We start from the raw sequence: 13068 nt of genomic DNA, 5'->3' as shown, positions 1-13068 counted from the left end.
TCCGCCCTCCGGTCAGCGTTTTCGCCTTCCCTCCCCGTCCGTGTGTAGGGTCTTCCGGTCCGTGTGTCCGCTCTCCCCTTTCCGTGTGTCCGCCCTTCTGGTCAGTGTGCATTCCCCTTCCGTGTGTCCGCTTTCCGTTTCGCGTTCCTGTCTGCCCCCCGGTCCGTGCTTCAGCTCATCCGGTCCGCCCCTCTGTCCGCCCTCCCCGTCCGTGGGTCCGCCCCCCCTCCCCTTCAGTGAGTCTGCTCTTCCGGTACGTGTGTCCTCTTTTCCCATCCATGTGTCTGCTCTTCCGTTTCGTTTGTCCGCCCTTCTGGACCAGGTCCCCATACTGACCACAGTGTGTGTGGGGGGGGGGGGATGAGGAAACAGGCGGGGCCTGGGGTGTGGGTGGGGCTTGGTGGGAGAGACTTTGGATGCAGTGGAGCCTGCAGTTGGAATAGCAGGACCTGGGCACCATGCCAACCCACAGTGAGGGTGTAAGACAGGCAAGGCCGGATGTGGGTGGGGCCTGTGTGGGAGTTGCTTCTGATGTGGCCTGTCCCGCAGGTGGATGAGGAAGACCTGGGGTACCATGCTGACCACAGTCAGAGATTAAGGGGTGAGAGGACTTCGGATGGGGGCGGGACTTGCAGGTTTACAAGCAGGACCTGGGAACCAAGCCAACCACAGTGAGGGTCGGAGATAGACAGGGCCGGGTCTGGGTGTGGCAGGGCCTGGTGGGAGGGGCTAGAGTTTGAGGTGGGACCAGCAGGCGGGCATGCAGGACCTGATGTGCCTCTGACCATGGTCAGCTTTGTGTGAGGGGGCGGGGTCCTACAGAGGGTCTAGGGTGGGGGTGGGTGCATTTGATTGGGACAAGGCCTGTATTGCAGGGGCGGGCTGAGTCTGACAGTGGGGCGGCAGCCAGGCTCCATAATCATCAGCCTTTACCCCTCCCACCATGCCTGTTCTTATTTTGCAGGCATATCCTCCTGGATGATTGACAGGGTCCTCTTTGGCATTGTGACAGGGTGCATGTTGGCATGGCAGTGGGCTCATCCCTGGGTGTGGGCATCACTACTCGTGGTCTCAGTCACATGAACAAAGTTGTTGACATCCATGGGTATGGGGCCTGGCCACTGAATTGTCCCTGTGGGTGGGCATGGTCCCTCGGTTCGCAGTGATGTCACTGGTTGGTCGTGGCTGCTGTGAACAGTGATGCCACCAGAGGTAAGCATGGCCACTCCACCTGCAGTGACCCTGTCCCAACATGAGACCCCTGTCCCCTCTCCTCACAGAGGCCCAAAGGTGCCGAAGGTCGGGAAGATCAGCTACATGGACTTCGTGTGGTTTCTGCTCTCCTAGGGGGACAAAAAGACACCGGCCAGGTAGGCGTGTCCCCGTGCGGGTTCCTCCGAGGCCCCTGTGACTTGTGCATGGTACATGTGTGTCACCTACAAGTCCTGTGCTGTGCCTGTGGGCCCAAAATCCATGTGTACGTGAACCCTGTTCCATGTCTATAAACCCTGTCTGTGTCTGCCCTGTTTGTGTTGCCATGTCCTGTGTCTGTGACCAGGCTGACACCCCCCCACACACACAGCATCGAGTATAGTTTCTGCAGCATGGACATTGACGGCTATAGTATGCTCTCCATTTACGATCTTGAGTATTTCTACAAAAAGCAGATGCAGTGCCTGGACACCCGGGTCATTGAGCATCTTCCCTTCCTGGACTGCATGTGCCAGATGATGGACCTGGTGAAGCCATGGATCCCAGGTGAGCGTGGCTACGTGCTGTGCTCCATGGGCATGGCCCTGTCATTCATGGTCTCTTCTCCCGTGTCTGAAGCTGTGACTTTTATCACATGTGGTCACCCCTCCCGTCTGTCTGTGTGGTCCTGGGTGACCAGGACACCAGTGGGTGGCTTGGTTATATGCCCAAGAGTGGTATTGCTGGGTCTTGAAGTAGGTTGATTTCCCGACTTTGAGAAACCACCCATCCTGGTTTCTAAGTGACTGTTAAAGTTTGCATTCCCACCAGAAATGCAGGAGTGGTCCCCCTTATACCACATCCTAGCATCCTCTCCAGCAGAAGCTATCATTGCTTTTGATCTTAGCCATTCTGACAGGTGTAATATGGTATCTCAGAGTCAGTTGATTGCAAGTTCCCTGATGGTTAAGCATCTGAACATTTCCTTAAGTGTCTTTCAGCCATTTGAGACTCTTCTGCTGAGAATTCTCTTTTTGATCTGTACCCCAGTTTTTATTTTTTATATGGTTATTTTTTAAATTAAAATTTCCATCTCTTCCCCGCCTCCTACCCCTTCCCTCCCTTCCCCTTCCCCTCCCCCCCATACCTCCCTCCCTCCCTCTCCAGGCCAAGGAGCCATCGGGGTTCCCTACTCTATGTTAAGACCAAGGTCCTCCCAACTCCCCCTAGGTCCAGGAAGGTGATCAATAAGCTGAGAAGGCTCCCACAGAGCCCGTCCATGCAGAAGAATCAAAGCCCAGCGCCTTTGTCCTTGGCTTCCTCAGTCAGCCTCCACCGCTGGCCACATTCAGGAGTCTGGTTTGGTCTCATGTTCCATCAGTCCCATTCCAATGTACCCCAGTTTTTAATTGGATTATTTGATACTACAAAGTAAATAAGAAAAAATACATTAAACAAGAATTACAGCTATGTATGACAGCATAGCCCAACTCCCTGACAAACAGATATTTAATTACCAACAGGAAGGAATCCTTTCCAGGAAAAGACAATGAGTCTATTGCTGACCTGAAAGTACAAAGTCATCTGCTTGGTCAGGATAAAGCACCTCATGGGCTCCATTGTGTTCCTTCCCCTCCCCTCAGATTCTTTCCATTTCCGTCTAAGCAGCCAGGAAATAAGTGAGGATAAACAAAACCTGTGATGTCAGGGCTTTTGACTCAAGGCTGGGTCCAGCAGCATACAGGTGGTCATAAGAGGAGCCTCAACTGGGAAAGAACTTCTGGGGTTACGGAATTCACGAATGGAGGCAGCAAACTCCACACTGATGGTTGACCTTTAAAAGTCTGTTGCTAGGCTGCTGGTGTGGCTCAGCAGTGAAGCCTGCTTGGCAGGTCTGAGAGCACGGATTCCATCCCCAGCTCTAGATAACAAAGGCCATTTTAAAGTACTCCTGTCTTGAGATTTCAGTGCCGTTACTCATTTTTTTTTTTTTTACATTTTCTTACTGTTATTGATTTTTACTGAGCTCTACATTTTTCTCTGCTCTGCTCCCTGCATCTCCGGTCCCCTCAGCCCTCTCCCAAAGTCCCATGCTCCCAATTAGTCAGGAGATCTTGTCTTTTTCTCCTTGCAATGTGATTAGATCTATGTATGCTCACTCTTAGGGTTCTCATTGTTATCTAGGTTTTCTGGGGATGTGATTTGTAGTGTGGTTTTTCTTTGTTTTACCTTTAAAAACCACTTATGAGTGAGTACATGTGATAATTGTCTTTCTGTTTCTGGGTTACCTCACTCAGAAACATGTTTTCTAGATCTATCCATTTGCCTGCAAAGAATTGAATCAGACATCCATAAGGAAAACAAATTAAGGTGGTAATATTTAACAGAAGCCCATTTTAATCGGGATTTTTTTTATCTGTGTGATTCTGATGGTGTGATCTCCTATGCCTTTGCTGATCCTGGAGACAATGCCCTGCCCAGGACCTAGAGATAGTAAATTCTCCTTGGATTAGTGCCTTTCCCATGCAAAAAAAACTGCAAAAGCCAACTACCTTCCATCTCCACTCCCTTCATTGGTATTTCCCTAGCCCCTAGTCTCCCCAGGGCCAGTTCTAGGTAAGTCTGGATTCACCCACTGAAATCATTCAAATTAGCCAATCTTTAACCTGCTCACCTAGCCAAACACTCTTGACCCAATGTTGATCCCACGATGATGCCCTGACCCCACGCTGACCCCAACCCTGAGGTCATTCAGAGGATTTTCTACCATGACCCCGTCGTGGTCAGGCTGGATCATGTGTGCCGAGCTGTGGAGGAGCAGCTTTCTGTAGGTGTGGGCGGGGTCTGGGTGGTGGTAGACTTTGAATGTGGTGGAGCCTGCAGGTGGAGCCGGTTCTGGGAACCATGCCAACTATGGTGAGGGGGAAAGCAGGTAGGGCCTCTGTGTGGGCGGGGCCTTGGTGGGAGGAGCTTCGGATGGGGGTGTGGCCTTCAGGTGGATTAACGGGACCTGGGTTACAAGCTGATCACAGTCAGGGGTTTAAGGGGTGGGAGGGGACTTCGAATGGGGCATAGCCTGCAGGTGGATGAGCAGGACCTGGGTACCATACCCAACCACAGTGAGGAGGAAGACAGGAGGAGCCTGGGTGTGGGCTGGGCCTGGGTGGGAGGGACTTGAGTTTGAGGGTAGGACCAGCAGGTGGCCATGCAGGACCTGACATGCCTCTGACCACAGTCAGCTGTGTGTGAGGGGTGGGTCCTACAGAGGGTCTAGGGTGGGGGGTGGGGCATTCGATTGGGGCAAGGCCTACATTGCAGGGGCGTGGCTGAGTCCGACAGCGGGATGGAGCTAGGCTCTGTCAATCATCAGTGGGAGGGTCCTTAGGTGTATGCTTCACTGCTCGTGGTCTCAGTCACGTGAACAAGGTTGTGACATCCATGGGTGTGCAGCATGACCACTGAATTGATGCCACTTGGGGATGGGTGGGCAGGCCCCTCGACTCGTGGTGATGTCACTGGTTGGGGCATGGCTGCTGTGGACAGTGATGCCACCCAGAGATAAGCGTGGCCGCTCCACCGCCGGTGACCCCGCCCCCATGTGAGGCGCCTGTCCCCTCTCCTCACAGAGGCCTGAAGGTGCAGAAGGAAGGGAAGATCAGCTAAACAGACTTCGTGTGGCTTCTGCTCTCCGAGGGGGACAATAAGACATCAACCAGGTGGGTGTGCCCCGTGCGGGTTCCTCCTCCGTGCCCCATGTGACTTGTGCACGGTACAAGAGTGTGTCACCTTATGCCCCATTGTGGGTCCCTGCAAGTCCTGTGCCTGTGGGCCCGAATATCCGTGTATATGTGAACCATGTTCCACATCTATAAACCGTGTCTGGTGTGTGTCCTGTCTGTGTTGCCCTGTCCCGTGTCTGTGTCCAGGCTAACATCCCTCTCCCCCCCAGCGTCGAGTATTGTGTCAGCTGCATGGACATGGACATGTACGAGCTTGAGTGTTTCTACAAGGAACAGATGTAGCACCTGGACGCCTGGGCCATTGAGTTGCTTCCCTTCCTGGACTGCATGTGCCAGATGCTGGACCTGGTGAAGCCATGGATCCTGGGTGAGTGTGATGCATGTGGCTGGGTGCTGTGTTCTGTGGGCATCACCCCTGTCATTCTTGGTCTCGTCTCCTGTGTCTGTGTCATCTCAGATGAGTGCCACACGAGTGGCTGAGTGTCATTCCCTGAGGCTGTGACCCCTGTCACATGTGTTCACCCCTCCTGTGTCTCTGGTACTGGGCGACCAGGACATGAGAGGGTGGCTTTCCCATGTAAAACTGATCCCTCTACGAGGCTCGTATCCATCCTGTGTGGCCACAAGTCCCACAGGGCTAATTTAGTCTTTCTGTGAATCCTGGTCATGTCCCCTATGAGCTCTGCTGCACCCTCTCCCCCTCCCTTCACCCTGTGGTCCCCTTCATTCTCCTGTGACTCCGCGGCCCCCACCCTCCCACTTCCATGACTCCCAGGACCCACCCTCCCTCTTCCATGACTCCATGGCCCCACTCTCCTTCCTTGTGACCTCTTGGCTCCACCCTCCCTTCTCCAAGACCTCTGCCCACCCACCCTACAGGAAGATGATGCTGCACAACCTGAAGCACTGCAAAACTCACCCACATCTTCTTCGACATGTTTTTCATTTTTTAATACTTTATAAATAATACCAATCAAATTCCCACTTCCTCCCCTCCTCCCACTTCCCTGTTCTCGCTCCCACTCCCCCTCCCTCTCCCTCTCCCCCTCCAATCCTACGAGAGGGCAAGGTACCCTGCCCTGTGGGAAGTCCAAGGCTCTCCCCACTACATCTAGGGCTTAGGAAGGTATGCATCCAAAGAGAATAGGATCCCAAAAAGCCAGTACATGCAGTGGAGACAGATCCCAGTGCCATTATCATTGGCTTCTCAGTCTGCCCCAATTGTCAGCCACATTCAGAGGGTCCAGTTTGATTCCATGCTCATTTAGTCCCAGTCCAGCTGGCCTTGGTGAGCTCCCATTAGATCAGGTACACTGTCCTCAGTGGGTGGACCAACCCCTCGCGGGTCCTGACTTTCTTCCTCATATTCTCCCTCCTTCTGCTCTTCAACTGGACCTTGGGAGCTCAGCTCAGTACTCTGATGTGGGTCTCTGTCTCTATCTCCATCTATCGCTGGACAGAGGTTCTATGATGATATTCAAGATAGTCATCAGTCTGACTACGGGAAAAGGCCAGTTCAGGCACCCTCTCCTTCACTGCACAGGGTCCTAGCTGGGGTCATCCCCGTGGACCCCCGAAACAGCCTGCTTCAGGGCTGAAGGGCCCGGAGAGCCAGCAGGGAGTGTTCCTGCCACTGGGACTTCTTTCTCTATGTATATTTTTGATCTTCATTAAGGTATTGTGTTTGTGAAGCTTATTGAAAAATGTAATGTATAATTAATAAATATAGGTTAACAAATAATCATCTATACTGGTCAAGCTTGTCATGTTAGTTAGGTTGTATATGTATAAAATATATATATATAATATATATATAATGTATATTATATATATATATATTATATATATATATATTAGTTAGATGCCTTTCAAAGACCTTTAGAATATGTCATATAAAATATTGTAAGAACTTATGACTTTTCATGACAACTAAACACATCTGCTCCTGGAAGCACCAATCTACTTCAAGAGAAAGATGGGCATTGAATAAGCTCTTATGGGTCTTCTTAGCCATTTGGGCAATAAACTACTCTTGCCTGGACTGCTTACTGGTATGTTGTATGAGCTGGATATGCAAGGCCCACAGAAAAATGACTGCTGAAGTTGCCTAAAGAAGGTGAGACAGTCCTTAAGCCTTCCTGCTTTATGAAAGAGTTTGGTAGATAATCTGCAAGACATAGGAGAAAGTGACTGACAAACTGTCAATACAGGCAGAACTGTCTTTGAAATTTCCTGTTTCAGAAAAAGTCTGCCTGATACGATGGGACTGTAGGCTAAAGATGGATGCTAAAATGTCACAGAAGAACTTTGAGATGCTGGGGCTGATCTAATGGGAGCTCACCAAGGCCAGCTGTACTGAGACTGAAAAAGCATGGGATAAAACCGGACTCCTTGAACATGGCGGACAATGAGGGCTGCTGAGAAGCCAAGGACAATGGCACTGGGTTTTGATGCTACTGCATGTACTGGCTTTGGGAGGTCCTAGTCTGTTTGGATGCTCACCTTCCTAGACCTGGATGGAGAGGGGAGGACCATGGAACCCTTACTGCTTCTTTGGACTGGAGAGGGCAGGGACGGGAGTGGGTGGGGGGAATGGGAGGCGGGGAGGAGGTGGAAATTTTAATAAAAAAAAAATAATAATAATAAAAAGAATTTTGGGTGACTGTCCAGGCAGCAAGATGTCTCTGTCAAATCTAGAGTTTTGGAAGTTGATTACACTGTATTTCCTGTTTATTTAGGTAATATTATAACCTTCTGGAGTCTTTGAAGAAGATGAAGAATAGATATTTATAGTTATAGTTTTTCTTAGTTATGATAAAAGATAAAGTAGATATAAATAATGTAACTGTAATTCTTCCTTGACAACTGTTTTGTTGTATGTAATCTTGCTATGTCAAATTTTAAGTTTCCTTTTATTTAGACAGAAAGTGGGAGATGATGTGGGATTCCCCTCCATATGCTGTGATTAACACTGGTTAAAAAAAGAGGAAGTTGCTTTGGGCCACCTGGAGTGCAGAATAGAGCACGGAAGGAATTCCAAGCAGGTAGAGAAAGAGAGACTAGGCAGAGTCAAAGAGATCCCATGTAGCCACCAGAGGAGGCACCCACGTGGCAATGCATAGATTAATAGAAATGGGATAATGAACATATATGAGCTAGGTAGCAATATGCTTAAGTGATTGGCCAAGCAGTGATCTAATTAATATAGTTTCTGAGTGATTATTTCGGGTCTGGGCAGCTGGGAAAATGAACAAGCAGCCTCCATCTATACAGGGAAGAAACAGCCAGGAACTGATGCAGAGGCCATAGATATGGGTGCCTGCTTACTGGCTAGCTCCTCATAAATTGCTCGGCCTGCTTTACTATACAGAACCAAAGACCACCAGCCACCACTCACAATGTGCAGGGATGTCTCCCATCAATCAATAAATAAGAAAATTCCTTACAATTTTGCTTAAAGACAGATCTTATCAGGGCATTTTATTAATTGAAGTTCACTGCTCTCTCGGGGTCTGGGTTGTCTCACACTGAGCAAGACTTTTTTTCTATTTGCCTATAAATTAGATCTATAAATTAACATCTATCTATAAATTTCACGATGTCATTTTAAACAAATATTTATGTATTTTAATACAATCTTCTCTCATTTTATATACCAGTCTCAGTTACCACTCCCTCTACTCCTCTGGCACCCATGACCTTCTCTTCATCCAACACCTCATTCACAACTCAGAGAGGGTAAGGCAGGTTTCCCGTGGGAAGTCAACAAACTATAGCACATCACTTTGAGGCAGGACTGAGGACCTCACCACTATATCTAGGCTGAGCAAGGTATCCCTCCAAAGACAATGGGTTCCAAAAAGGCAGTAGAAGCAGTAGGTATAAATTCTGGTCCCACTGCCAGTGGCACCACAGTCTGCACCAATCATACAACTGTGACCCACATTCAGAGGGCCTAGTTTAGTCCTGTGCTGGTACCCCTGCTGTTGGTCTAGAGGCAGGAAACTCCTGTTAGCTTGGGTAAGCTGTTTTATTGGGTATCCACATAAATGGTCTTGCCCTCCTTTTCATTATTATCTTCCTCCCTCTCTTCAACCAGACTTTGGAAGCTCAGCCCAGTGCTTGGCTGTGGACCTCGACATCTGTTCCCATCAGTTGCTGGATGAAGGTAATAAGATAACTTTTAAGAGAGTCATCAGTTCAATTACAAGGCATGGCCAGTTCAGTCACTATCTCCATAATTGCTTAGGGTCTTAGCTGGGTTCATCCTTGTACATTCCTGGGATTTCTCATGCCAGTTTTCTTGCTAGCCCTACAATCTAGATATCTTTTATTTATTTATTTATTTTTTTCTCATTTTTTTATTCAATATTTCCATCTCCTTCCCTTCTCCTCCCCCTTCCCTCCACTCCCTTCCACCCATACCCCCACTCCACCCCTCTCCAAAGACAAAGAACCATCAGGGTTCCCTTCACTATGTTTAGTCCAAGGTCCTCCCAGCTCCCCCTAAGTCCAGGAAGGTGAGCAACCAAACTGACAAGGCTCTCAGTGAGCCCGTCCATGCTGTAGAGTTCATGTTCATTGCCATTGTCCTTGGTTTCACAGTCCTCTTCCACCGTCAGCCACATTCAGAGAGTCCGGTTTGGTCCCCTGTTCCATCAGTCCCATTCCGACTGGACTTGGTGGTCTCCCGTTATATCTGTCCCACTGTCTCAATGGGTAAAAGCACTCCTAGCGGTCCTGGCTTCCTTGCTCATGATCTCCCTCCTTTTGCTCCTCATCAGGACCTTGAGAGCTCAGTCTGGTGCTCCTATGTGGGGCTCTGTCATTTTCTCCATCCAATGCCAGGTGAAGGTTCTATGGTGATATGCAAGATATTCATGAGTATGACAATAGGATCTGGACCTTTCTGGCACCCTCTCCTCAGCTGCCCAAGGAACTAGCTGGGGGCGTCTTCCTGGACACCGGGAACCCCTCTAGAGTCAAGTCTCTGCCAACCCTAGAATGGCTCCCTTAACTAAGATATATAATTCCTTGTTCCCATATCCACCCTTCCTATATCCCAACCATCCTATTCCCCCAAGCTCTTCCCATCCTCCCACTTCACACTTTTCTCTCCCCATCCCCCTATCCCCCCCATCCCCCCATCCCACCCCACCCCCATATTCCCATTTTTTTCCTCATGGTTTATTTTTTTTATATTTAAAAATTTCCATCTCCTTCCCTCCTCTCCCCCTCCCTCCCCTCCTCCTCCCCCTTCCCTCTCCTCCTTCTCCCCCTTCCCTCTCCTCCCCTCCACCCATACCTCCCCTCCCTCCCTCTCAAGGCCAAGGAGCCATCAGGGTTCCCCACTCTATGCTAAGACCAAGGTCCTCCCAACTCCCCCCAGGTCCAGGAAGGTGATCGACCAAGCTGAGAAGGCTCCCACAGAGCCCGTCCATGCAGAAGAATCAGAGCCCAGAGCCATTGTCCTTCGCTTCTCAGTCAGCCCCCGCTGTTGGCCACATTCAGAGAGACGGGTTTGGTCGCATGATCCATCAGTCCCATTCCAACTGGAGTTGGTGATCTCCCATTAGTTCTGTCCCACCGTCTCCATGAGTGAACGCACCCCTCTCGTTCCTGACTTTCTCCCTCATGTTCTCGCTCCTTCTGCTCCTCATCAGGACCTTGGGAGCTCAGTCCAGTGCTCCAATGTGGGGCTCAGTCACCTTCCCCATCTGTCGCCAGCTGGAGGTTCCCTCACGGTCCTGACTTTCTTTCTCATGTTCTCTCTCCTTCTGCTCCTCATCAGGACCTTGGGAGCTCAGTCCGGTGCTCCAATGTGGGGCTCTGTCATTTTCTTCATCTATCGTCAGGTGGAGGTTCTATGGTGATATGCAAGAAATTCATCAGTATGGCTATAGGAACTGGCCTTTTCAGGCTCCCTCTCCTCAGCTGCCCAAGGAACTAACTGGGGGCGTCTCCCTGGAAACCTGGGAACCCCTCTAGGGTCAAGTCTCTTGACAGCCCTCAGGTAGCTCCTTAAATTAAGATATATGCTTCCCTGCTCCCATATCCACCCTTCCTATATCCCAAGCACCCCATTCCTCCGCGCTCCCCCCGTTCTCCCCTTCACACTTTTCTCTCCCCATCTTCCCTTGGCCCAGTCTCGCCCAACCCTCAAGTTCCCAATTTTGCCTGGCGATCGTGTCTACTTCCAATATCCAGGAGGATTACTATATCTTTTTTTGGGAGTTCACCTTCTTATTATCCTCTCAAGGATCCCAAATTTATAGGCTCGATGTCCTTTAATTATGGCTAGAAACCGATTATGAGTGAGTACATCCCATGTTCATCTTTTTGGGTCTGGGTTACCTCACTCAGAATAGTGTTTTCTATTTCCATCCATTTGCCTGCAAAATTCAAGATGTCATTGTTTTTTACCGCTGAGTAGTATTCTAGCATGTATATATTCCACAGTTTCTTCATCCATTCTTCCACTGAAGGGCATCTAGGTTGTTTCCAGGATCTGGCTATTACAAATAATGCTGCTATGAACATAGATGAGCATATGCTTTTGTTGTATGATTGGGCATCTCTTGGGTAGATTCCCAATAGTGGAATTGCTGGGTCCTGGGGTAGGTTGATCCCGAATTTCCTGAGAAACCGCCACACTGCTTTCCAAAGTGGTTGCACAAGTGTGCATTCCCACCAGCAATGGATGAGTGTACCCCTTACTCCACATCCTCTCCAGCAAAGGCTATCATTGGTGTTTTTGATTTTAGCCATTCTGACAGGTGTAAGATGGAATCTCAGCGTTGTTTTGATTTGCATTTCCCTGATTGCTAAGGAGGTTGAGCATGCCCTTAAGTGTCTTTTGGCCATTCGAACTTCTTCTGTTGAGAATTCTCTGTTCAGTTCAGTGCCCCATTTTTTAATTGGGTTAATTAACATTTTAAAGTCTAGTCTCTTGAGTTCTTTATATATTTTGGAGATCAGGCCTTTGTCTGTTGCGGGGTTGGTGAAGATCTTTTCCCAGTCAGTAGGCTGCCTTTTTGTCTTAGTGACAGTGTCCTTTGCTTTACAGAAGCTGCTCAGCTTCAGGAGGTCCCATTTATTCAATGTTGCCCTTAATGTCTGTGCTGCTGGGGCTATACGTAGGAAGCGGTCTCCTGTGCCCAGATGTTGTAGAGTACTTCCCACTTTCTCCTCTAACAGGTTCAGTGTGTTCAGATTGATATTGAGGTCTTTAATCCATTTGGACTTGAGTTTTGTGCATGGTGATAGACACGGATCTACTTTCATTCTTCTACAGGTTGACATCCAGTTATGCCAGCACCATTTGTTGAAGATGCTTTCTTTCTTCCATTGTGTGCTTTTAGCTCCTTTATCAAAAATCAGGTGTTCATAGATTTGTGGGTTAAGATCTGGGTCTTCTATCCGATTCCATTGGTCGACTTCTCTATTTTTATGCCAATACCAAGCTGTTTTCAATACTGTAGCTCCCTCTCTGTCCTTCCCCCATCTCGATCATTCCATTCCCTCAAATTCTCCCACCTCCCCTTCTCTGCTTCCCTCCTTTGCTGCACTCACTTTTCCCCTCACCCGCATGCTCCAAACTGATATTTAATCACCAACAGGAATAAACCATTTCTAGGGGGAGGCAATGAGGATATTGCTGACCTGAAGAACAAAGTCATCTGATTGGCCAGGATAAAGTGCCTCATGGGCTCCATTGTTGTCATTCCTCTCCCCTTTGATTCTTCTATTTCTATCTTAGCAGCCAGCAAATAAGAGAAGGATAAACAAAAACTGTGAAGTCAGGGCATTTGACCCAATTCTGGATCCAGCAGCATGCAGGTGGTCATAAAGGAGCCTCAACTGGGAAAGAATTCTGGGGGTGCAGAGTGCACAGAAAGGAGGCAGCAAACTCCACACTGATGGTGGCTTTTAAAAGTCAGTTGTGAGGCTGTTGGTGTGACAGCTTGCTTGGCATGACTGAGAGCACGGATTTCATCCCCAGCTCTAGATAACAAAGGCCATTTTAAACTACTCCTGACTTGCGATTTCAGTGCTGTTACTCATTTTTTTTTACATTTTTCTGAATTTTATTGAGCTCTACATTTTTCTCTGCTCTGCTCCCTGCCTCTCCCCTCCC

General features: G+C 49.1%; 2 long non-coding RNA genes across 2 annotated transcripts; both read left to right on the top strand.

Annotated features, from left to right (window-relative positions):
* The first annotated feature begins 1251 nt into the window (after window positions 1–1251).
* LOC119805007 lies at window positions 1252–2438 on the top strand. Its single transcript, XR_005283862.1, has 3 exons — window positions 1252–1370; window positions 1665–1758; window positions 2422–2438. It is a non-coding gene; the product is annotated as an uncharacterized LOC119805007 (long non-coding RNA).
* Window positions 2439–3526: 1088 nt separating this feature from the next.
* Window positions 3527–7322, top strand: LOC119805006. Its single transcript, XR_005283861.1, has 4 exons — window positions 3527–3561; window positions 4818–4907; window positions 5141–5298; window positions 7173–7322. It is a non-coding gene; the product is annotated as an uncharacterized LOC119805006 (long non-coding RNA).
* The last annotated feature ends 5746 nt before the right edge of the window (window positions 7323–13068 follow it).

Source organism: Arvicola amphibius, chromosome X (genome assembly GCF_903992535.2).
Source record: "Arvicola amphibius chromosome X, mArvAmp1.2, whole genome shotgun sequence".
In the NCBI taxonomy this organism is placed as follows: domain Eukaryota; kingdom Metazoa; phylum Chordata; class Mammalia; order Rodentia; family Cricetidae; genus Arvicola; species Arvicola amphibius.
The sequence above is the reverse complement of the archived record's forward strand: the minus strand, read 5'-3'. Positions and strand labels throughout refer to the sequence as shown.